The sequence below is a fragment of the Anas platyrhynchos genome, chromosome 2 (assembly GCF_047663525.1).
Source record: "Anas platyrhynchos isolate ZD024472 breed Pekin duck chromosome 2, IASCAAS_PekinDuck_T2T, whole genome shotgun sequence".
Lineage (NCBI taxonomy): Eukaryota > Metazoa > Chordata > Aves > Anseriformes > Anatidae > Anas > Anas platyrhynchos.
In genome coordinates, this window is record NC_092588.1 from 119305515 (window position 1) to 119332368 (window position 26854).

The 26854-nt window shown below is 40.2% G+C and overlaps 1 protein-coding gene across 5 annotated transcripts in view; it reads right to left on the reverse strand.

Moving 5' to 3' along the window:
• The window catches only part of RARB (retinoic acid receptor beta), a 319793-nt gene that overhangs the window by 213193 nt on the left and 79746 nt on the right, over positions 1-26854 (reverse strand). Inside the window, exon 1 of one of the 5 annotated variants that reach the window (XM_072033462.1) lies at positions 11099-11484. The exons of the other annotated variants lie outside the window; for them this stretch is intronic. The gene's annotated coding sequence lies outside the window, so the exon portion shown is untranslated. Of the gene's footprint in view, positions 1-11098; positions 11485-26854 lie in introns of those variants that run through there. 5 annotated transcript variants of the gene reach the window in all.

The window sequence follows — 26854 nt, forward strand, 5'->3', positions numbered from 1 at the left end:
TAACATTTCTGCAAGCCTGAGACTACAACTGGCAAAATCGGTCCTGGTTTTGTGGCTTTCCTAACCAAAAGAAGACCATTAAAAAATGAGTGCTGTGAACTTCATAACTATGCTGTGTTTCTTGTCATGCTGGGATTAGTAATAGCACTGCTATCAAATATTACTGTGCAATAAAACCTGTGGTTTGCATTTAGATTACATTTGATTTCTTCATGTGGAAAATGCATGCTCTAATTTTCTTCTTACAGTAAAATTGATAACACACAGAATACAACATCACAGCAGATGACACAGTCTACAAGGTAGGCATGACTTGTTTTATAGTCATAAAGCTTGTACTTCTGGCTGTGATTTTATGAGCCAGGCATACAAAAAGAGTACAAAAAAGGATATTTATAAATAAAGGCATACAACAGTAAATAGGAAAGGAGACCGAGTTACAGAGCAGATTGAACTGGATATAATCAGAACCAAACACCTCTCACAAAAAGTGCACACTTAGCACTTGGGTACCTCCCCAGTCAATAACGCAGGTACATCGGCCTTCTTCAACAAAAGAAAGCAATTTTAGGCAGGAAGAAGAATGTAAACAGGACAGATGGCATCCTTACCAGGCAAAAAACATCTATATCTTTGAATGTATGCTGCTAAACCTCACGGTACCATAAATATCCCTCATCCCTTCCCCTTCTTCCATGAACTAAAAATCACCCATCACTATTTTTTATGCTAGTTAATCTAGCAAAGTATTCATTCCAGTGGAATCTTTTACAATACGTCTCAGAGAAGCTTCTATAAACACCTAGGATCTTATTAGCCACAAAAAAAAAAAAAGGGAGGGGAGGTGCACAGAGCACACGGTCTCCATGGGGACCTTCCACATGGTAGAAGCTGTGAACTGAACACTTCCATCAAAGCAAGGCAATAGGGAAGAATTATACAATAAGGAACTGAGTGGAGAGCTCATTACCATGTAAAAACCATAGCCTATACATACTGTTATATTTCTGTACGTCGTCACATTAACAAATTGCTGTTTATTAACGTGATTTACTGGATCAAGCGCAGCAGAACTGGGCACGAGCTGAAGCAAAGCAGCTGGATGTGAAGCTAATGCGAGCTGCTAAGAGGAAAGTGATGTCTTAACTGCGCCTCTGCATGGCCCGAGCCACCAGCCAACAGATGAACTGATTACACACGACGACAAAAATTTCACCTTTTGTCACACCGCAATAATTCCTGAATAAATACAAAACATGGTCAAGCTTGACAAACTGATTTACAAAGAGTTGCAAACTGATCCCCCGCTTCCACTGCGGCCAGGGCTGCCAGCGATAAAAGGAAGGCCCGCCGCACGCTGCAGCAGCGCTCTGCATTCGGGCCAACCATGAAAAATCACAAAGTGCAAATGTATTCATTTTTAACCGTATACATCTGCTTCCAAGTACTCGTTTTTCGTACTACCACCACAGTGCTGTCACCACACTATCTTACTCATCTGAGCTCACATTTCTTCCCGCTGCAGTCGCACAGTGGACGCACGCCTACATCCAAGGAAACAAAATCTGGGCTCCACAAAGCCAATGATAACACTCTGCTCAAAGTCCAGAATTGCAGCAGAAGTGTAAATTCCTAGCAGAGGCCATTACAATTTAGCATCCCCATAATGCTGAAGCTCAAACTTGTGCCTATTTGCTTGCATGGGCTTTGTATCTGGCTTAAGAAGAGCACTGATACCGGGAGAAAGGCTCTTCAACTGTGTATCATCAACAGCCTGCATTAGTGGCTTCAACACTGCTTGGCTTTTTCCTTTTTATAACAACAATGTATTGCTCGGGAAGGAAAAAAAAAAAAGATTCAAAGCCTTGGGCTTAATTTTTTCTTGGAAAAGCAAAAAAGAACCAAGCAAAAATTGTGCAAAATGCAGCCGTTCCCATACCCAGTGGCAGATACAGAGCCGTTGTTTTAGTATAGCCCCGATGCACTAAATTGGAAGTTCACATTAACCAAAATTAAAATGCTCTTTCCATCACCAAGTTTCTTGTGTTTTCTCATAGGCCTTATGCAAAATTTACTTTGGCACAATACAGAAGTGCATTATTAATCAGCATAGGTTTGTTTGAAAAGCAGGCTCTATTTATTCAGAGCTAGAAACTACTCCAGCTCCGAGCGTTCTTTTCCACATGGAACACAAACGTATTGGATTTGGTATTTGATTTTGCAGCTCAGCTGTGAAGGATGAAATGAACTTTGGAAAAAAACAGAGGCAGATTCTACATGGCAACTGAAAAGAAACCACTAGTATTTCTTTTTCCTGGTTTCAGGTATCAAAGTGGAAATGTCCCATCTCTCTAACCACACCCCCCACAGCAAAATCTCTGACCAGCTAAAGACAATGAAGCTTTGCTGTTGGCATTAAGCAAATCCACTCTCACCCATCAATGACCAAAAATCCAGCTTAATTTCAAAATCACTGTCACTTTTCTCCAGACTTTGTAAGTATTTTCAATTCATATTTAAGGATCTGCTAATGCAGTCTATTGCTGTTACTCCTCACATCTGAAAAGATATTGCCCTGAAGTCTCTCACAATAATGCAAAGAGAGATTCTTGGGAGACAGTAAAAAGACAAATGCAAGTCTCAGTTTTAAGGATTACATCACAAATAAAACCACCAAAGTCTCCACAGCTACACTAATAAACGTGTAAAGTCAGAACCTAATTTTCCAGTGCTGCTGGGAAACGATGATGGCAACACATGAAGATTTTTACAGTGTCTTTTCTATAAACATGTGCATGTAACACAAAGATGTACACACTTTTCTGAAATTCTGTTATGAGAAATCACAATGATTTCGTGTGAGACAAGTGGTAACCTTTCAGTGGTCACAACAGGTACGGTGGTTGCAGAAAGCAGAAGGAAAGAAAAGGCATTCGTGCTTGAGTGATTCTGTAGAGAAACTTGCCTGCACCTAACACAATGGAAAAACTACTCAAGAAGAGCTAATCTGTGTGAAACTATGACCCCACTAATGCTGCTAGAAGCAGTGAAAACTGTGAAAATCTACTGAATTAAGTGTTGACTGAGTAAGTTAAAGCTTCAGGTAGGCATCTCTCAACCCATCCATCCACCCACATACCTTGGGGTGGTATCCATGTGATAAATTGCATTTAACACACACCTGCACTCTGCCTACTAATCCGTCCTCACCTTGGCTACTTCTAACGTTACAAATCTCCGAGGCACTTCAAACAACTACCTTCTGTGAGGAAGAATTTCTCCTCGAGAGTGCACTGGCAAGACGCCAGGCAAGATTTAAGATGAAGTATATTACAGCGCAACCTGGTTAGAAATAGGATCTTCCCATTCTTAGAAAAGTAGGTTTCGAAGGATTTCCAGGTTTGTTATTACTTCCAGGAGACAGAAATGCAGGTTTTCTAACAGTAAAAGCCACTTTAAGTCACTGAGCGGCAAGCAGCTCGTAGACTCATACACGTGCCTAGAGCTGAGGATGGGGTGCGACAGTGAAGCCCTACAGAGAGTGATGAAGACACGACACGCACAGCTACTCCTGGGTCACCTACAGGCAGGACTGTCATTTCCCCCAGCAGAACAGCCCCCCTGACAGCCGAGGGTACATGGAAGGCAGCTTGCCAGCAGCCAGCTGGATGGAAAATTGAGGCCTCGGCACGGGGAGCAGCCCCCTCGGTTGTTGAGTGTCGAGCAAACCCAGAGGAAGCAGTGCTGCCATCACTGCAGCACAGAGCACCACGCCGCCTGATCGTTTTTCTCTGTGCCTTGGTGTGCATGCACAGTTCACACCTCTCCACTGTAACAAAAAATAAATAATAATTTGTAATAATAAAACTCATTTTTATTACAAATTTGAAGAAAGCAAGCCATACAACCGATGTGAATTCCTACTGAAATTAAAGGCGCAAGAAATTTACAGAGGAAATGCTGACATTTTCCTCAAAATACTCTGCTTTGTAACACAAGTTACAAAGAGAGAAGCCGATGCTTGGTCCTCGCCTCCCACCTACCCGCCGGGTGGCAGCGTGCAAAGCGCCGTGAGCAGCACCCCGGGTGTGCTGTGACCTCCCTCCGTGCCCAGCGCCAAACTCCTCTGGCAGGCAGGAACATATTTTTGCTTCCAGGTGAGAGAGAGACAGAGGGATTTTGTGCAAAGGCCGGTTTATTATTCTTTGAACTCCACCAGGGCACCCGGACTGGACCCTGAATAAATTATGCCAGGATATATGCTCAAAGTTAGCTTCCCTAGCAGCTCTGCACAAACAGAAACCAGCAGGAGTCCAGCATGTAGAGCAGCTTCCGAATCGGGTCATTAATCTGTACAAGCAGAAAAACCTACCCAACAAACACATTAGCAGTCATCACACTCCAGGTTACAAGGCTGAACTATCATGTAAATTGATACGCATCTCATGCCTCCTCCAGCCTCGGAGGAAGGCACAAGCAACCTACAGGGGAGAGCAGAGAAAGAGCCGAGGGACGTGCACACTTGGGAAGGAACAATGAACAGGGCAGATTTATTTAGCCATTGTGACGACAACCTGGTGTTATTTCTTCTGTGACCGCAAGCAACGTCTTGAGAGATGGTCAAAGCCTAAAATGACTTGGCTCTAAAAACACGGTTGTTGCCACAAAAATCTTTTCCAGCTTGAAACAATGGCCACAGAGCTGTAAGGGCAAAAGGTCTGACACCTGAAGTACCCAAACACACAGAGGTTAGCCACAAGCCTCTGCTTTCCACCCAGTTATTTGATGATTTATCAACAAACGAAGCAACCTCTGCCTGCTGTCTATTTACTAGCTGAGTAGCTAGCTGCTTCCCTCCAGGTCCCTGGGAGGACAGAGCCTTGACACTTGATTTTGAGGACAGAGCGACAGCTTTGGCCAGAGTTGTACTGGGTGTGTTTGTTCACTCAGAGCAGAAGCAATCGGATGGGTGCTTTTTAACGACTGCACCAGCGGTTGTCCGCCTTTAATAATGGCAATACTGTGGAAACAAATGGATTTCATTTTTGTAGTCCCTATGTAAAACCTAATGCCCTCTTTGGAGGGATCACAATCAGGACAGACCCAAGTGGGACAGAAATGCATTTCCCAGACGATGCTCATACCACGAAAATGCCCGCTATTTACAGCAAAATATAGCGCAAAGAGAACCACATGCGAAGTACGTTATGAAAGCCAGAACAGCTCTACATTACTCATCTCAATGCATCACTATACAGCCAACAAGCATGATCTGAGTTACTGCTGCCTGTCAGTTCCTTGGGATGATGCAGGAAATAACGGGGAGCAAGAAGAGCCGAGGTGAGGGGAAAAGAGCTGGCTGAGTGATGCCCCTCCTCACCTGCTTCCCTTTGCCATGCTGCCTGGAGAAATTTATACAGGAACAACTCTAAGCACGCACTTCAGCTTATGCTCTTCTACACTGACATGACTCTAGAGAGCTTCTGGTGGATGTAAAATAAAACACAACTGGTTAGAAGCATTTTTGTGCTGCCGGCTGGTGTAAAAGGGCCCTAGTACAGGAACCTGACTTTCTAACTCTAGCTTTTGGAGTTAGTCAGCTGTGGGTTTTGTTTTCCCTATGTATGGCAAAAACAAAATCAAAAGGTTTGGTGCAGTGTGGAAGTAAAAACAAAAACAAGCAAGCAAGCAAGCAAACTGCTGCTATATATATGCATATAAAAATATACAAATTATATAAATATAAGAACACAAATACATTATATATATACATTTGTGCATATATATATATATATATATATATATATATACACAGATATATATACATACATAACTTCTTTAGAACACAATTTGTCAACTGTGTGTACTTGGGCGAGTCTTATTCTCTCCAGAATCCTGGAAACAATTCTCTTAATAATGGCAGCATTTACGTTTTGCTTCTCACAGGAGAACAGCGAGTGAACAAAAGTTTGAATCGTTTCAAGCGAGCCCGAGAGATGCTTATTCACCAGAGTTTGCATCTGTTGCAAACGGCTCATTTAATTCAACCTCAGAGGCATTTGCTCTCCACTTTTCAACCTTAGAAAGCAATAACCTAGCTATGGAGGTTAGAGACGGCATCATCGGTTCCGATCAAAAAGATGCCAACGAGCAGCTGAGATTTAAATTTACACCTAGCATGCTTACACAGACACGAAAATGAATACCACGTGTAATCAATTTCAGTTACTCTATACATTTTTGCTTCTTTTTAAGAATTTCTGGAAGACAAAAATTAAACAAAAGCCTGAAATTAAAATCAAGCAGAGAAAAATTAATCTAACTGCCAAGAAGAATAGATTCAGGTTCCATGACAAACACAGATACACATTCAGTATTAACTTTGAAAATGCTTCTAAATTCAAGCAACATGCTACAAAATGACAAATGTATGTATTATACGCACCAATTATAAAACATTGCAGCAAGGATTAACTACATGCGCAGATCTTACGAGCACCCTGGGAGCAGGATTGTGAACTAAATAAAGTAAAGCAATTTTGAAATCCACAGACATTACATTTTCCCTGCATTGAAAGTGGTTGGGGGGTGATATTCAGGGCTTTTTGGATTTTTTTTTTCTGAATGAGGGAGGAAACAAAAAAAAAAAAAAAAAAAAAAAAACCAAGACAGCTTCTTGCATTATCAGTGGGTTTAGTCTAGATGCAGTATATTTACTGGCAAATTAAACCTACCTAAGTCCTGCAACATCTGTTTTTATCAGAGACTCACCTATCTCCAGAAAGACGATAACCGCTCATAAATCCATTTTCAAAAGAAAATTGTAAAAATCCTTTGGATGTGCAATGCTCAGCATTCAATATTTGCCACCAGCAGACACTGTTCTTAAATAAAACGGGAAGCAGCCTTAGAAAACATCCAGATAGAAAAGAGAATCTCAGCCTCCCTGTAAATCCTGCAAAAATACATCTCGTTCACTTGTGTGGATCTCTTTATTGCAGTTGACATGGGCTTGCCCAGGGGACTAACTTGTTGTTCCATAAAGATCCTTAAATAGGCACTACTGATGAAACATTTAATCCAAGCCCTTGTATCAAATGGCTGCTATTGCCAGTGACAGTGATAGAAAAATCTATTTGCCAATTAAATAACTGCATGCAAAGCTATGACTGTTTATTATGCCTTTTAACATAGTTCAGCTGCTCTGGATCATATCCAGTAAGCTTCATATTTTACAAAAACTGCATTCCCTATAATTTATAAGTAACATGCTTTAAGCCTTCGTTTTTTAAATACACCTTTTCACTCATGTTGTTATGAAGTGTTTGCTTGGGCAAGGGAATACGTTTTACACACAAATGCCATTCTCATCATTCAACTATACATATATACTGCTTTGGACCTCTCTGTGTTGATAATGAAATTATGATTTATATGTCGAATATGAGACTGTGTTTTAGTTGTTGAAAAAACACTTTAAAAACTCACTATGTTTACTTTAAAAGTGAAGGACGTACAAAGGCTATTCATTTTTGTAAAACTAAGGGAATACATTTTGATCCCATGAGTCTAATAAAGCTGCATAAACATAACAATAATGAAAGCTAAGATGAATAGTTGAGATGAGCACTTAAGCATGCCTGGACTTCATTTACACTTGGACTTCCACCATGCCAGGAAACAAGAAAACAAGTGAAGGGGCAGTAATTAAAAGGAATTTAAGATTAGAGGCAGCGTTATATCCACGTATGGAGCACCATTAAAACAGCAAACAGTATTTGCTTTGACAAGGCTGTAACTTACCAAAGTACACAGGGGTCTACGTTGAAGCTCAGAGAAGCCATCACTGCTGAGAGCAACTTAAGCATATGCTTAACTCGAAGAAATCGGATCTTAACATGTGCTTTATGTCAAGCATGAGTATGTGTCTTTGGGACATACACCATATTTTGATTTCATTTTAGTATGTGAAGAAAATGAAGTTGTACTAATACGTTTAGCAGTACTGAATAAACACAGGATAAAAATACTGGAAATTGTAGAACATACAGCTGAAATTAATCCCTTTCCATGAAAATAGGGGGGAAAAAAAAAAGGCTTTTTTCTTCCTTTTAATCACAGGGAAGTTTATTTTTTCTCTTAGTCTTAAAAACCAAAATAAAACACACAAACAAATGTAAGTTGGCCTCTTATCTCTTACCCTTTGTTTCCACAAATTTAGTCTAAGTTGGTACAAACTTGTACTTGATGTTTCAGAATTAACCCTGATTCTTCTGTCTCTGGTCCTGTATTAGTATTTTGTGATATGCTTTGAGTTACTGCTTGCAGTGCTATTCTCAACTTTTTACCTACCTGGTCAGTACAAGTTGTAGTTTTTACTGTGCTGGTTTCTGGAGAAAATATTTCCTTCTTCATCTGTCAGATTCTCAAAACAGCAGATGCTAATTTACAGAAAGTATTATTGCCATTTGCATATCTAAGCATGGAGACTATTTACAAATGTTATTAGCCCTTTTAAAGTGCATAGGCTGGAGTTGTTAGGTCAGAAGTGTCACTTAATTTTGGTGAGGTAAAATAACTGAATTAAGTATGCTTATGTACCCCAGGTTCATGAGAAAACAAGCTGCAGCATTACTTTTGCCTGCATAAAATTTATCCTCTGAAGTTTAAACAGAAAACAAAACAAAAAACTGTTTGTCTAGTAAATAAAGTTAATGTTGCTATGTCGTAGTACACTATCTCTTTTCCTATACTTTATGGTTATTTATATGGGAAAAGGTCCAGAATGTCAGTGCTTAAAAACTGCATTTGAGTGCCTCTTTACTTCCTTTATTTCTCCCTGCTGGTCTGAAATTTCTAATCACAAAAATACCTCTTGTAAGTCCATCTTGAATCCAACTTAGCTATATTCGAACCCTAGCCCAATCACTTTATTGTAAAAATATCTTCTGAGCAGTCACAACTGGAACCCATTAAGATTTGCCGGTGAGAAGTAGAGCTTTGCAAGAGTGCGAGAACAGAACCTGCAGAAACACTGGGACCCCGACCCTGGAGGCACGTTTGTGGGGTTCACACCACGTACCCACGTGCCCCCTGGAGCGCTTGCATGGGTCCAAGGTAAGCACGTGCTTCCTGCCCCACACCGGGTGCCGGCCAGAACGCGAGGTGCCACAGAGCTGCAGGGAAATTCTATCTGCTAACTTTCCTAAGGATTTGTTGTTGTTTTTTTGAGCTGTGAATGAGACATTTTTGTCATAAATATTCATCAAAATCTCATTGCACAACTCAGAACTTTTAGAACATTTCTTTCACTGGCTTGGCTCTGACACGTGTTCAAGAAATGCTTTTGGCATTTCTTATCTGTTGCTTTTAGAAGTCTGTCTTTCAAATCAACAGCAGTGATCAAATCTTTCATTTCTTCCTCCAAGGATTCTGAATTCCAACATCAACAATTCTACTGGTTTATTAGTGTATAAAATATCTTTAAAGGTGTCAAATCTATCAGAATAAATATGCTTCAAGTAATTAGCAATGCATATTCTTTTTTTTTTTTTTTTTTTGATGTATCACAATGAATACATTGGCTTTAACATCTATTCTCTTGATAAGTCATTTTGAGGTGGTCCACTTTTGTTTTCCTTACTTTCACAAACATGCTTGCAGCCAGTAAGAGACTCTTCACTATGATTAATGGCCTCCCATTGGGTATACAGAAAATTTCCCAGCCTGGTTCCCTTGAGAATGCTCCACTACATGGATTTCTACGCAAAGCTAGATTAAAAGAGGAGGAGCAATAGCTATAGTCCACCTACCCCACAGCCATCAATTATATACAGTTATAAATCAAAGTTTTCAGCCAGAACAAAGACCAGTGTGGCAAACAAACAAGGGCGTTCACAGCAAATTGTTTTGAGGCAGAATAAAACTCTTGATAGAAACAATGGGGCTAGCAAAGCCACTGTCAATATCACTATAAAGTTCTGTTGATTTATTAGGAATTAGACACAGTGTATCCAATTACTGCTGAATTAACTTAAACAGAAAGCAGCAAGTGGAAAAATAAGCAAGGAGATGGATTTCTCGTTTTAAAGAAAAAAATCGGGCAATTCTATATCAAAGTTAATTGAATACAGTAATGTGAATCATAAAGTATCTGTACTTTAACTCTCTATATTTGTGTTTCTTGGCTTTTGGTTTTAAGCTCTCTCTTTCATGAAACGCTGGTATGTCTACCTCATCCATATTTCATCTCCGGTCTGTTTGTTTTCCTGGCTATTTCTGCCTCTATGCCATAGATGATTTTGATCATTTTAGATATTTTTAAATACCCTTCACACACAATCTGCTTTCAAACAGGAAAGCAGAAGAAACACTATGGGACACAGAAGCAAAAGAATGTTAGCACCTCTCTTCATGCCTCCCTTTCTGGACAACGTGAATCACCAGAAAGGGGTTGTGTCCCCTTTTTTCAGTGGTTTTTATCTCCACTTTTGATATGCAGCAATTATTGGAAAGCCAAATAATATAGTATCAGTCAAAAAACTCAACTGACATTTGCTACTGCACCCAGTCCAGACTGAAGAATATATTTCACATAAACCCTGTTTTTCGCAGAAGAAACATGCTTCAACAAAGTGGATGGTAATTTTCAGTAACACTTTAGACTGCTTTAATGTTTGTTAAACATTAAGATCTGACTACTCTGACTAATGCTGCACAGCCACAGACGAGCATCTTCAGGACTTCTCAACCCTCCTGTGAGACAAACCTTGTCCTAGACTATAATTTCATGGCTCCTTACTTGTGCCACCGTTCCTCAGCTTGCAACATGTGTGAGCACCCAGAATTTGGAGGAAGATGAAATTTCTACGGCAAATACTGCACCTCTGACCACAGATAGTTTCACATGAAAATACAGAGATGAAACTTCTTGTGGGCCAGGCCTGTGTAATGCCACGTGGTTAATAAACAACTCTCTTAAAAGGACTAAGAGCACGATGGCCAAACAGATACCACCACATCTCTACTACACACAACTTTATTATCAATCCAACAGTATGAGTACTGAGAGGATCATCTACAGACGTTGCCTTCCTACCTGAACAGAAGTCCCTGGGGTCTTCTGGGATTGAGCTGGAGAAAGACAAAATTGCAGCACACTGGAAGCTATGGGAGCGTGTTGGGGAAGCACTGCTATATACTTGCTCTATTTTTGTACTCTTTCCCACGAATTCATTTCTGGACACTGTTGGAGACAGGATATTGGGCTAGACAGACCTCTGGCCTGATACAACATGGCTGTTCTTTCCACAGATAGCTCGAGGAAGAGACCTCATCTAAGAAATATGTCCAGACCTACATTAATACATACACGAGCTCCTGTTTTCCCTGCAAATCTCCCTTGAAACGGGCCTGCTGTGTTCAGGGTGGTGTAAAGGCACCATCCACTATGGTTTTAAGGACTCCTAGGGGCCGCGCAGAGACAAAGACTCCCAGGCCACTTGGCCCCACCTCTGACAGACAGCAAGCCATGCCAGAGCCTGTCAGCCAAGCCACTCCTTCTTCAGAGGGAAAAAAGCTTTCCAAGAAATTATTCCTGAAAATCCGGAGAAGCGCAGTAGTGGAATCCTTACTCTACACGTCCTCTTAGGAGAGGGCCAAGCCCGATGACTCATGTGAGGCAGTTGTTGTACAGTGTTAATGTAACACACAACGTGCTGGGGAACACAGCACACAACATGGCGCCAGGGGTGAGACTGGGCTGCAAGAGGCTGTCTTCTCCCAGTCCTGATAAAAGTTTGCTTAACATGTTCTTAAATACTCCTAGTGATGGGAAGTTCATAACGTCCTACAGCAGTCTTCTCCAGTGCTTTATTTCCTTAAAGAAGGGTTTCCTTAGAAGGGTTTTCTAACCTTTCTGCAATTACTCTTTCTTCTGCCTTCCACAGATAGCTTCAAATTATTCCCATCTTTGCAGTACTACCATATAGAATATGTAACACTGGTATCTCTCTCAGAAGAAACCCAAAGGTTTCTGATGTGCAGATGAGTCTTTATGATACGGCGTGCAGATACCCTGCCTCTAAGGAAAGCTGTGGTGAAACATGGACAACCACCTCGAGAGGGGCTGAGTGATTCCCAATAAAAAGTGCTGAAGTAGTTATGCATGCTTAATGCCTGGCAGGTTTGTAACATATGAATTAATGGTACTGGATACAGAACAGCCTTTTTTTTTTTTTTTCTTCTCCTTTTTCTTCTGTATTGGGGTAACTGGCAAATAAAGAAGTGACAATGATGTCTTCAGTTCTAACCCCAACTCTGCCGCTGGCTCTACACCACCCAATTCAAAACACCTAATACTGAAAGTCTACATCCTTCTACAACCAAGTAAAACTGCAGATAATCTGTTTCTCCAAAAATGGCACCAATCAGTATATAATTCTATTTTCTTTTGCATTTCCTGCATGTGTTTATTCTGGATAAAACTCACGTTTTCTTAACTGAAGATGTTTTTTCTATCAGCTTCACAGGGGCCTTGCAGGTATGCATTGCTTAGTATTTGTTAATACTTCCCCTTTTAGCATTATTTTTTTTTTTTGGCCAGATTTTAAAGATGTTCATACAGGAGGTTTTTTTTAAAAGGTACTCTCCTAGTTTTCCAAATTCTGGGAACTTACATGATTTTTCTTGAAAAGTTTATCTTCAAGTAACAACAGAATTTGGCATCCACCGGTTCAGGATACATACATCCATATTAATGGTCCTCTATTAATATGTATTTCCACGCTAATGAAAAAGACTTGCCAAAATATATAAAAACACACAGGAAATGTGTATTATTCTTTCTTAGTTTCTGGTGTTAAAATTAAATAATGTCTTCTCAAACAATAACTTAGGGTTAGTACTTCTAATACATAATACTCTCTCACACTAAATTGCACTGCAATTTCAACTTCCTTGTGGCCTTGTACAATAAACAACACATCCAGTGTGTCACCGATTCCATTTTCAACTTGGTGCAGTTCTTTGGGAATGATGTATGTCTTATACGGTCCTCAAAATAATGGCATTCACTATTGCATAGCACCCACACATGCAGACCCCTAAGCCCCAGCATGCAACCTCACATGGAGATGGGACTCTACAGCTACTGTCCTCTTTGTGAAATTTGGTTAGAAAAATATGTTCACTTCACAACATATGAAAATTCTGCAGTTTTGACTGGATTACTCTGATAATGTTGAGCTTGAAGTTTCACCTACAATACATTGCTGGCTTCTTCTGTAGCACATTCATAAGTGTCCCCTAAATATAAAATAATAACTCCTGTATAACCCTCAAATGCTCTTCCCCTGAATCTACTAAAGCATCCCATGCCACTAGGGCAGCACCTGAAGTTGCTCTTGCATTGGACTCACCTTGACAAGTGCCACACCTGCACCACGGGGCTGAGGTTCTCCCAGGTGGGACAGCCTTGGCAGGGGCCCTCACATTTTGTTCCTTCGTCTGAGTCCAAAATTTGGGTTTCCCACTGCGTCTGTGCCTCTAAGCTCCTTGGGTTGTGCAGATGGGCCTTTGTTGGTTGATGGCTCCTATGACAGGCCAGGGTAGGGCATTATTTGGGCTCCCCCTCCTGTCCTTGTTTCCCTGCGCTCTCTTGTGGATGTACAGGTCAGCTTCTTATCACATCACCTAACATTTGGTATCCAGATGCATTCTTACCCTCTCCAAGAACATACTCCCAGGAACACTGCCCAGTGTAATTCGTGTTATTTTGTTGCCCCTCTGAGGTCATCCTACAGCTCCTCAGACAGGAAAACATATTTTAACCTCTTAGTGGATCTAGTTAAAAGTTTAGCACAGAAGCTCCAGGAAGAACCCTGAGATCTAAAGTAGACTGTGGACATAACTTGGCCTGGAAGACGGAGTTAGAAGATCTGGGAAGGGAAACGCCAGTAACAATACTTTCCATGGAGCGCCAGGCAGAGTCCCTATTTCACACGAGCTTTATTTTCTTACCTCAGACTTTCTAGCACTGAGTTAACATCAACCTGGCCATTGGTTCAAACCCTGTGTTTTTCTTGTTTCCCAACCTCTTGTGTGAATGCCATACCACACACAGTGCAACCTCAAAAGCTCTGCTGCCACGTTTTAACACTGGGACAGCTCTGTCCCTGGAAAAACAAGGAACTCAAGGTCGCCTCCTGCATGGCTACATCTGCTCTCCTGCAGATACAGGTGATACAGATAACTCCTGCCAGCAAGCCATACATCCCTTTCATTAGATAGATACAACAGGATTCCACTTGTAAGGACAGAACGCGGACAAACATGTTTAACTTCCCACCGGAAATTATATTGATATTTTGCTTATTTTATTTATACATGAGTTTGGAAAAGAAACAAAAGCACATACCTACTTTCAACAACAAGCCAAAGTCATGCAGAAGATTATAATCATCTTCATAAAGAATGAGGCAATATTAAATACATACTTCTTTGTATGAACTTAGTGAACGGACAAATACGTCTAAAAAGAGCAGATGGAAAGAAACCTTCTTTTCACTCACTATATGAAGTTATGCCCGAGTCACATAATTTTAAGATAAACATTTTCTGTAGTTGCAAAACGACTTTCTGAAGGGGCCACAAATTCAAACACAACACCTCATCAAAACAGCAACTGAAACAGCCTAGCCTAAAAGCTTTCCAGGTTTTTTTGTTACTCATTTTTAATGTTTATTTCATACACATTTAGCACAGTTCATTTCAGCCGAACAGAACCCCCGTGTTTGTGATTTTTGCCTACAAGAATATTAAATTTCTGTGCATCTGTCTTCTCTCTAGGGGTTTCCCTAGGGAATATAATAGTCTATTTGTTTTTCTATTGATCTTGTATCTAAATACTGTTTTCTCCCTTTCATAAAAAGAGAGCTGCCAAAAAATCAGCAGTGTCACTGTAAAAATGTTTTTCTTAGCTGGATGAAATGATGGCAGAGCAAGATTGGGAAAAATATTTTTCAAATCTGTTTTAATAAGCGTACTTCCAGATAGGGATATGCTAGATACTGGTCTAGGCATGCCCCAGGCCTATGATCCATCTTTCATCCTTTTTTACCAATTTCAGACTGACAGCTAAATTAGCTCATGGAAAAGGCTCCCGTAGGCAGTAACCAATAACCTGCCAACCAAGGTAAGTTGCAACAGCAAGAGGCACAGGAAAAAAAATTGAGATAGAAATCTGCATTTACATCAGCTGGTAAGGAAAAATTTGGGGATATGAAAAAGAATTAAATTATTAAAAAAAAAAAAAACATTTTGTAAAAAGAAATACAAATTGTGATTTAGTGTTATGTTAAGCAATAGGCATAAATTGAAATCTTAAAATATGACTAGCCAGTCTTGGGGGTTCTGTATTCAGTAAATCCAGTAAATTTACAAATATATAACTGCAAATGGAATACCTTCCTTTACCTTATTTAGACTCAATACCACCTAGGTACAGAGATGTTCATCTCAGGAAGACAACAGTTGGTCACAAAAGGCAGAGCTACCAACAACCTTTTGAATCACAATGCTCATTTTCTTTTCAGGAAAAATAAAATCCTCAGCATGGGAGTGTTCACATTAGATTGCTAATAGTGCACATGTACTGAATTATTTGAAAAATAATAAAAATATTAATGATATCTTCACTAGCTCAATGACAAAACAGTTTTCTTCACCATTTCTGTCTGACCAAGTAACTTGAGGTTATTGAAGCCAGTACTTAACATATATTCTCCATGAAACTAACTGCTTCAAATATTTACAATAAACTATTTCTGGAACGGGTTTAGCTATAACTGAACTCGCATTTTACTTGCATTTTCTTTCATTTTTCCATCACACACTATAATAGGTAAATTGCACTTTAAAACCAATGACTTTGATAGGGCGTTAGTGACTTTTTTAATGGTAGCCATTTGCTCTAATGTTATTTGTTGTACCATGTAACACTAGCAAAGGTGTTTATGTTCAAAATATCAGAGTATTCTGTTAAGTACCATTATCAAATTTTCTTCTGTTTTATAGGTCCATATAATATTAGAATTTCAACAGATAACACAACAAACCCAAAATATTGACATGGAAATTCATTAAAAAAAAAAAAAAACAACACAACAACAACCACCCACTCCTTTTTTTGCTTAGCAGGATGCCATAAAACATAACAAACCCACCTACCCATGTGCTGGTGAGATTGGTATTTTGTTGCTTACTGCAGCTGGGTATCTGCATTTGAAAAACATGCTTAAATTAAAGATGCAAAGAAATGCCTGGGGTTTCATTGCATTGCAAATGTAAAGAAAGACTGATTTTCTTCAAAGGAGGTTGATAATAACCTACAAACAGCAGGTATTTTCTGCTACCAGCATGGAGCTGGCATGTCATGGCTAGCACATCTTTAATCATAATAATGAGTTCTGTGGTAATCATGATAAAATATGTTTTAACTGACAATGTTTTTACCTGCCATTGCTACCCTCTACTGAGAATTAGCTGACTCTTTTTCTTTTTGAGCTCCTCTAGCTTTAGCAGCACATCTCATTGAGGCAGCTGTATCGCTAGCTGGTTTGCTACTTTAAAAGCTTTGGTTGTAGTCAGTCTTTAAGTCTTAAATATTGATTTAGTACTTTGAAATTCAGCTGACTTTGTCACAAAGAACACATTTACAAATAACTGAACAGCTTAGAAAAGCAAAGGAAATATCTTCCCCAACTGCTATCTCTTTTCCTGTAACAGGCAAACAGTTCTCTGACTTCTTTCCCCAACAAATTCTTTTTCTGCCACAGTTATTTCTTTCCTAAGTTCCTGTTTTCTTTTTTTTTTTCTGCATTTTCTCTAACTTTCCCATGTAAAACTAACACGTTTCTCCTCTGATGGAAAAAATCAGTCCTCCAGCAGGGCTCTCTCGTCCTTGAGCATTAACGCTGCAAAAGGGCCAGTTACCTCGCCCTCCGCAGCTCCCAGGGAGCACACCTTTCCTCTTCATCCAAACTGCCAGAACTCAACTTTCTCCATTCATAACCATGAGGTTGCCATGAGATGACACCAGTTTCTAACTTCCTCTAGCAAAACTAATTCTCCTTGCAGTGCTTGACAGGTCATCTTCTTCATCTTTTCTCTTAATAAAAAAAATCAACACACTGAATAAACATTCTAATTTCTATTTTTTTAATAGCCTTATCAGGGAATCACCTTTGAAATTGCACCAAAAAAAAAAAAAGATAAAAAAGGTAGAGGAAGCTGAAGAGTAGTAATTAAAGGATTTTTAAAACCCAAGAAGAACTGCCCAGCAAAGAGTTCTGAACTGTGGTACACGCGGTATCAAAAGCTATAAGCAAAACCAATCCTGACATTTAACGAATTTCCCTCAGCTCCATGGCAAACAAACAGGCAGTTAGCGATAAATGCAATACAACTTCCACAATACTCTCAGAAAACTACTTTGAAGGGAAATTGGTACAGCTCTCCTGTGCAAATGAAAAATAAATTTGAGAGCTGGGGAAGTCCATAGTATGGACACTGAACCTTGAGCTTCACAAAAAAGCTTATCTAATAGAGCTGCACCTTGGCCACTTCCATCCCAGAGCTTTCCATGGCTGGGAACCTCACCGAGCAGCAAAGCTGAATGATGAGGTTGGGGGGATAGTCTGAGGCTATGGCTTAGGCTCGATGCCCACTCAATCCCCAGCACTCCTCTCACACCTCTGTGCACTGCCAAACATTACCAACGCTTTCACCCTACCGTGCTGTTATGAGCAGAACCAGAGATAACGCCACTCAGTAGTTCAGATTCAGCAGCAGCACAGTTTTATTAAATACTTCAGATTATTTTGAAAAATGTGAGCAATATAAATGAATGCTATCAGGTAAAGAGCTCTACAGGAAGGAGTGTTTAAAGAATAAAATACGAAGAAATAGCGATTCTGAATTTCTTTCTGAGAGCCTATTTCAAAAGCATTTTTCTTTTCCTACTTATTGAGGTTTGTAGAAACATGCTGAAAGGATGTTTCTCTGTTACAACCTTTAACTCCAAGTTCTTAACCATCCCATAGATCATAATATTGTCATTCTTCACTGTCACCACTGCGTCAGCAGCTGTTTTTGGTCTCACAAAAAAGGATTTGACCTTTGGGATGGACAGGAAGCTGAAGGAGCAACTTTCTGAAAAAAATAGCCTCCTGTTTACATTTGCCTTGTTTAGCGAACAATTATCTTGGGAGACATAAGTAATAAGCAAGTAAGTTTACATAAGCAGAAGTGTCATTTTGATAGCACTAAATATGAGTGCATGTCAAGCTGTTGCTGAGTAACTTATACAATAAAATGCTGATCTGTATTTTACCAGTAAAAAAAAAAAAAAAAAAAAACAACAAAATGCTACTGACCAGATCAGCACCATAATCCACTGGAATCAGATTGCTATCCATCACAATGAAGCTCATCCCTAATAGCAGAGAAAACAGGAGCTACCAGTACTTTTCTGTGGCCTGCTTTTTATTGGCATTTGTTTACAATGGTATCTACAGTGTTGGTAAATCTAGGACATCACTTTTGCTTTCTATTCTGTATTCTCTGATCACCAGCAAGAGCAACAGCAGGCCTGAAACCATTCCCTGTACATGTCCTAACCTTCACAAATACTTTCATTCTTAGTCAGCACTAAGTTCTCCCTCTATGTTTGTATGCTGACAATAGATTATTTCACATTATTTCACATTGATCAGAGAAAAAGAGGGGTTAATTATATGCAAATGTAGCATCTTACAAAGGCTAAATGTATTTTCAGATGACTGATAATGTCAGAGACAAAGCAACACAGTCTTCTTTTAAAATATTGTGTCCTACTAAGTTAAAAAGCTATTTAAACATATTGCAAGCACTTACTCCTAACGTCTAGATAATCTCACTTTATTTTAATGAAGCATCACCTCATTTTCTGAGGATGGAAAATACGCAAAAATCAAATATGAAGGACAATCATTTTTCAAGCTTCATATTATAAACTACCTTCATGGTAAAATTTAATCTAAATATTTTTAAATGAACAATGCTGTTAAGGTCCAGTATACAGTACCTTATCAGAAAGTCAACTTCAAGAACACCCCTGAGAATTTACTTTAATAGTACAACAGAATTTGATTTTATTTGCTTGAGGAAACAAACAAACAAAACCAATACTGTTTGAGTCAATATATTCCCAGCTTCATACAAGATCTTGAGGCAAAACTACACAAATTATGGAACACGTACTCCTATATACACACATACTTCTACTAATTGTATATTTGTATGTACTTAGTATTCAGCAGATTTGGTAGATCACTACTACATTGATATTTGGTTCACTACAGGACTGTAATGATACTGACAACAGACTCTTCCCTTGAGTGTACAGGGGCAAATTCTTCTCTTAGTCACAGTAACAGTCCATTGAAAAAATCTCATCCTGACTCAAAGGAAAATGCAGATCTTCATTTACTTAAATTTCTGAAAAACAACTAGCCTATTTTGCAGGAAAATGTGACTGTACTATTGACAGATTCTGAAGAAAAATGAAAGCAGAAGCTGCCTCACGCTGCAGTTCCACATGGCCACGACACCAAATACTGCTGCCTTTTTTCCTGGGCAGCATGTTCTCTTCTACTGCTTCACTAACATTACCAAACGTAAATGGAAGAAAACATCCAAAAACGTCATTGCACAATTTTGTGACACCGAAATGCAGGAAGAATATTTTTTGGCTTGCCATCTAAGCTAGTGAGAAAACCTTTTCATTTTTTTCCCCAATGCACTCAAAGCACCCAGGGAACATTATCATATTTACCATTTGGGATACGTGATATGACAAGAAAAGAAGGTGCATCTATACACTTTTTAACAGCTGCTGGAAGTCTGGTGATTTGAATTACAAAAAAAAGCTATGTCTGAAGAAAGTCATGCAAGCCATCTACCCACAGCTCAACAATCATGGTTACATGCTCTGTGGTCAGCATTTTTTTTTGGATCCATTTACATGAGATGGATTACGAAATATTGTTCCTACATTTAAAAGTCCACTGGGATAACTGTGATAATGCTACCTCTTTTCCTGCTTAATGCAGACCATTGCTCTCCTCTGCTTGGGCTTCTTCTTGCAGTACAGATGCCAGGAATATTTCTATTGAACATTTGGCAACCTTTTTTCACTTAAGAAAATTAAAAGCCTCCATAGAGTTAACCAATGTAAGCTTCTTTACATATAGGACTCAACTTCAACTTTCCCATCTACCTGAAGTTCATCACCAACCTGTGTGCTGAGGCAGCAAAAGACTATGGATTAACCATCAGTCTGAAGAAAGCCAAGATAATGTGCCATCCCACACTTGGGAGAGGATAAAGATCTAGCATGACAATCAATGCAGATGTACTCTAATAATGGATTTCACTTACAGGGATTAGTTTTGTTTAAGCATTAGCCTTAGTGATCAGTAAATCATTATTTAAATCTAAAAAGTTGTACCTTGCATTCAGCAAAGTATTCCCCTGAATCTGAAACCAGCAAAGTATGAAATAAAACAGTGAATCCCCACTCTACTTCAATTCATGGTAACTTCACCTCTGCTTTCTCTTTTCCTTCCTTCCCCCCACCCACTGCTGTTTCCTCCACAATACTGTCCCCAGGCCCTCCCAGTTGGACCACCTAGGAGCTCCAGCTCACCCTAAGCCCATGTCCCCTTCCCTCTCTTCACCCTGGTGGTCACCACTATCACTCAGGCCATGCCCTCTGCTTTCCTCACCACCTTACTCTCTCTCCCTCTGCTCCTATCCTCTGTCCTCTCCAAACTTCTCAGCACGCTGCCCCTGGATTTCCGCCTTGTGTCAAGAACCCATGTCTCCACAGTTGCTTCTCTGAGTTGCATTTACTCTTCTTTTTCCTCTTTCCTGAGCAAACTTGAGTCCTCCTGTCACATAATTGACTCCTTCCATCACAAAAGAGACAAAAAAAAAAAAAAAAAGGCAAAAAATAGTCCTGGCCCTAGCAAGGCACTTGTTGCCATCAGATGTTTATTCGATCTGAGCTCCTTCTCCCAAGGCATGCCTTGCCTATTGACGCCGGAAACTCTGAGCACAAAGACTGCTTGCTGTGGTGTGTTTGTACGCTGCCTCGCACAAAAAGGCCCTCCTGTAATAGAATAATTTCTGAACTAAAAAGAGTCAGTGTCAGGACATTACTATTTTTAATGCAGCTCATCCCAGGGAAACCGACATCCTCTCTTTTTTTAGGCTTTCTAAACAATATAACAAGTTGCTGTAACCATTTGCAGGCACAAAAGTAACAACCAAGTGGGCTGCTGGATGTGAGGAGTATTTATTAGCGTATAATAATGGTCAAATGGACAGTTTCTGCACCAACCCGCTCTGCCTGCCCAGGAAGGCGTAAAGACTGCCCTTAATGAGTTTTTGCCATGACTTCACTTTTGTGCCCCTCCTCTCACACTAAAAACTGCAACCCAATTTTCACTCATGCAACCTGTTGTGTTTTGTAGCTTCTGGTAAATTAAAACTCCTGCATTGTTTTCAAGCAAGCTCACAATCATTGATATTCATTTTCTTCAGCCAGATGAAGTCACATAGCAAAGTAACCTTGTGTTTGACAAGAAGTGAGGTCATTTAGGATAGGAATTTGTCCCCTTATATAAGGAAATGCCTGTACTATTCACGAAGTATATAATAAGAAAACAAAAATGATAATACAGATCCATAAAGCAGTGTGAAAGCAGAATTTTGTAAGAGTGGTGGTCATTTGTCTGCCCGATAGAAAAATGTATAAAGTGAAAGCTTGCAAAATAAAAAAAAATAAAGCTTGAATGGCAAAGGGAGACAGATGGAAAAAAGAAAAACATCCTCACTCCTATGACATTGGACTCAACATCTGCAGTTGGTAAGGAACAGAATTTGTTAAGGTAAAGTGACTCTTCAGGGTGAAAACAAGTTCGAAACATACTTCAACCTAAAGCAAACAGGATGCTTCTCAAACAAGGAAAGCAGCTTACACTTCAGTTATGAAAAACAAGTGTATTCATTTGTCTTAGGTGCCATAAATTGAAACCCTCAAACTTTAATCATCAGTTAATAATATCTGTGGGAAAAATATTTTTATCTCTACTTAATTGTGACCTATAGCCCTTTCTGTCCCCCTCCTTATGAACATGAAACAAGCAGTAATCTGTTTCTATTTTTTTAACAGACAGAAGGAGAAACGCATACTCAGAAGGTAAATCTCTTCCTATCCTCTCAGCCTTATGATTCAGACCCACCAGAAAAGAATTCTCCTCTGTGGCTGAACCTTTGGCTTAAAAGCCATTACATGTTGAATTGCACCTTTCTAGAATATATTTACAGCTAGCTAGCTAGGGGAAAAAAAAAAAATTAAAAAAATTACATTCTTCATACATACACACACTTGAGAACTGGATGACTACAGTGCCAGATTTGGACCAAACAAATCAGAGCCAAGTTTTGGGTTGGGAGAAGAACACTTGCAGCACCACTAGGTACTCAAAGGGTTATAGTAAATGGTCTTGCATCAGACTGGTGGACAGTCACTAGTGGGGTTCCCCAGCTCTCTTCAATGTTTTCATAAACAATTTGGATGTAGGACTTGATGGTGTAATAACTAAGCAAGCTAGTTTGCAGATGACTCTAAATTGGGAGGAGCTGTTAATTCTGTCAAAGGTAGAGAGGCCTCACAGAGAGATCTTGACAAATTAGAGAGCTGTACAAACACTAGCAGTATGAAGTTTAACAGGATCAAGTGCCAGATTCTGCACCTGGGAAAGGTCAGCCCTGGATACATGTACAGACAGGGGGACGAGAGGCTGGAGAGCAACCCTGTGGAAAGGGATCTGGGTTTTTTGGTCAAAAGCAAGTTGAATATGAGCCAGCAGTATGCCCTGGCAGCCAAAAGGGGCAACCATACATACCCTGGGGTGCGTCAGGCACAGCCCTGCCAACTGGTCGAGGAAAGGGATTGTCCCACTCTGCTCTGCTCTGGTGCAGCCTCACCTCAAGTACTTTGTGCAGTTGTGAGCACCACAGTATGAGAAGAACATAAAACTGTTAGAGAGCCTCCAAAGGAGGGCTATGAAGATGGTGAAGGGTTTAGAGGGCAAAACGTATGAGGAGCAGCTGAGGTCCCTTGGTTTGCTCAGCCCCGAGCAGAGCAGGCTGAGGGGAGGCCCCATGGCGGCCTGCAGCTCCCTCACGAGGGGAGCGGAGGGGCAGGCGCTGAGCTCTGCTCTGTGGGGACAGCGACAGGACCCAAGGGAACGGCATGGAGCCCCAGCTACACAGGGGAGGGTCAGGCTGGGGGTTAGGGAAAGGGTCTGCACCCAGAGGGTGGTCGGGCACTGGGACAGGCTCCACAGGGCAGTGGTCACAGCATTAAACTGACCAGAGATCAAGAAGCCTTTGGACAACGCCCTCAGACATAGGGTCTGATTTTTGGTTGGTCCTGTAGAGCCCAAGAAGCCAGATAGCCCAAGAAGTACCAACAACACTTATTTTTCCACATGCCCAACTCTGTAATGCTCTTTTTCCCATACTAATTTCACTGTAGCTATTTTTCACCACGGTGCCAAATTGCTGCAACACACCTGTATGGAAGCAGTGATCTGAAGAGCAGATGGATGCTGCTTAGAGAATAGGTGTCTCATGTGAAAAAGCAGATGCATTGATGCTGATGCCGCACTGGCCACCAGGAAACTTCCAAACAAAATGTCATGCTCTTGGCACTCTGCTGAACAATTGCACTTGTTTTTCTCTTTTCCTTTCCCTTTCCTTCTCCTCTACCTGCTTATCACCCCCAGTGCCCTCCCATGCAATCAGTCAAGAGTCCCAAGCCAGATACCTCTTGCTGTGAATCAGATGGAGCTGCTGGCAGGGATTCTCCCTTTGAGTATCAACTTTGTGATTCATTGGATGCTTTGGCTACCGACCTCTTGATTTGTGAGTGCTTGAAGCGTGCTGCAAGGCCAATCTCACTTTCTACACTGAAGACTAGTAACATTTCATGCTAATCACATTGCCACGGAACATTTGTTATGGTGAGATGAGCAGTTCTTTATATTCTGGTGCTATCTGTATTATGTATTAATTACAGGAAGGGCATCCAGAACATAGCTTAAGTCTCTTTAATGGCTTTTAGAAATCTAAACACATGAAAACAAACATCGGGTTTTGTTCTGTGCATAATCCTTACCAGCTGTGATGGAGCTTTTATATAAACTGGGTTATTTGATCAACTTCCTTAACGAGAATTGCCTTGTGGTGTAAATAATCTGAGGAGGTAGGACAAAAAGCAAATTTTACTTCGCTTTATTCTGTAGTGTCATCACTCAGAAAAGGAATCAACAGAGTAATCAATTATTTTTACACACAAACACACACACTCCCATCTGAGGTACTCAACATGATCCAGTACTGGACAGGTAACTGTTAAAGACTCTGGTAATTCACAGATGTGCAGCATACTTATGAAATTAACCCAAAGACATTTAGCTTGCTAGGGGCAGGAGGGGGAAGAACGCCAAAATACTTTTGTCTTCTCTCTGAAGATTTGCTGTTTGCCAACCAGACCACATGCTAATGCAGGATTTCTTTAATAAAAACAGAACCTGAATTCTGGAAAATTACAAGAATCAATACAGAAAGCATCGGGTACAAAAGTTGCAGTTATGCACCTTAACAGCAAACCATAAATCAAGGAGCAAAACACAGTGACACCAGGAAACCAGCCATCGGTGGGAGAGGTCCAAAGAGTGAAACACAAATGCTCTCCCAGTGATATCAAAGCACCATTTACTACATCTTCATGAAATGTCAAAAACAAGCCTGGGATGCCATACTCTAGCCACGCACAGGGGCTCCATTCTGCAGTCATTAAGAACAGATTGTAACATTCGCATCCCTTCCCTGAAACAGTTAGGATCACAGACTCTTTACTTAGTGGGTGGGAAGAGGTGGGTGCTTTTAGAAATCTGTCTTGAACACTCCAGGTAAAAAGCCTATCCATCTCCTACCTAAGTTTCAGGTGTTCTGAGCTTCCTCTTAAAAGCTCTGCTGTTTAAGGAAGGGGACTGAAACCCCATCAATTCAGGAGCCAATGTCAACAACTCTACATTAGGTGGTTTATCTCTCTCCCAGAGCATCCCAGCATCATGCCACAGCCCTGTGCTTTACATTTTATGTTAGCTTTTCCTGTGAGAACAGTGTCTTTTCCCATCAGGAATAAATGAACGGTTCTTTCTGGAACAGAGGAACTGAGCTGGCTAGTCACAGAGCTTCCCCATTATTCCCTGTGTTGTTTCTTCACCTGCTTTCCTATGGAGCTAGGCTGGCGGGCTGTGATCTTGCAAAAGAAATGATCATGCTTACTCCAATGTGAGTTCAAGCCCAGTGTTTGATCTGTTTTTCTGGGAGAAATCTTAGAGTTCTGTCTCAAATTAGCATCAAAACCAAATTAAAGTGCCCATGCACAATTTACATTTACTGTAATGCTACCTACTCCTTGAACGAGGAGCATGGCTCCACCTTCAGCCTTGTCAGGTCTGATACTGTCAGGGTTTGAGAGACTGAGCAAGCCCTCAGATGGGACAGACCTGCCACCAATGGCAGCATGATGGGAGCACACTGAGGAAAATAAGTGTTTATAAAAGGAACAGTGCCTGAATAAGGGACAACATCACCAGTAAGTGGGGTGAGCTGGCCATTCGGGAGGTGTGAGGCAGCTACCTTTTCATAATTCTGTCTAGCTGGGGAAAAAGACAACAAAACTTTTGTACACCCTGTAGTCATAAAAAGTCAGGTGAAAAAGAGCTGGTGAAAAGGAAGTAAGATCAGTTTCTAGAAAATTTCAGTGTGTTCAGGTGAAAAAAAAAGCCTCTGATAATCCTGATTAGTGAAAGTGAGTAGCAGATACCTTGGAGGGCTATTTGCCTCTCTCATACTTAGTAAAGAAACAGGTGTTTTCAGTGTTATGTTTTACATGAAGATATTTATAATACACATCCAAAATCCCAAAGCTAAAAGAAACTGTTTTACATAGCAGTGGTACCACGCAACTCCTTCCTCCATTACAAATGCCAACTACAACATGGAGGGCAAAAATGGCCAAGCAGTGAAGAATAACTTCTTTTTACAACCTCCCGACAGCTTTTTTGCATTTTCCCGTAGCACAAAGACTTGAATACACAAGACTCATTCTCAAAGTCCTTCTCAGACATGCTATGGAGGAAAAGAGGTTTTCCAGTAGGTTATTTAATCCACAGTCCACCTATAATTACTTGTGCACAGGAAAAGAAACTTCTCATTTCAGGCTTCTGAAAGCAGATTAATGAAAGTGCTTTTGTTTATGGGGAAAGAGGGAACAGGGTAACTTGCTTAAAACGATACATTTTTGCCATATGTAGGTAGAAAATAAACCCATCCATCAAGGATATATTAATAATGGATGAAAACTGGCTCCAGACACAAGATTACTTGGTGAAAATACCAGAATAATGGATACAGAATTTTTATTCGATCAACTGCAAAGAACGGAGGAGATTAGTTTATGCAAACTCTCCAGAACAAGGCTTTATTTCAGAAAGTAATCCTTCCATTTAGCCAAGGTTTTGTTTGCTTGGAGATACCACAAAACAAAATAAAAAATGTATCTGGCACACAACGAGACAAGCCTATGTACTGCACTTAGAAACAATTAAATAAGCAGTTTGCATCAGAGTAAAGCTTTTAACTATTGGAATAGGCAGAGCCAAATCTCATA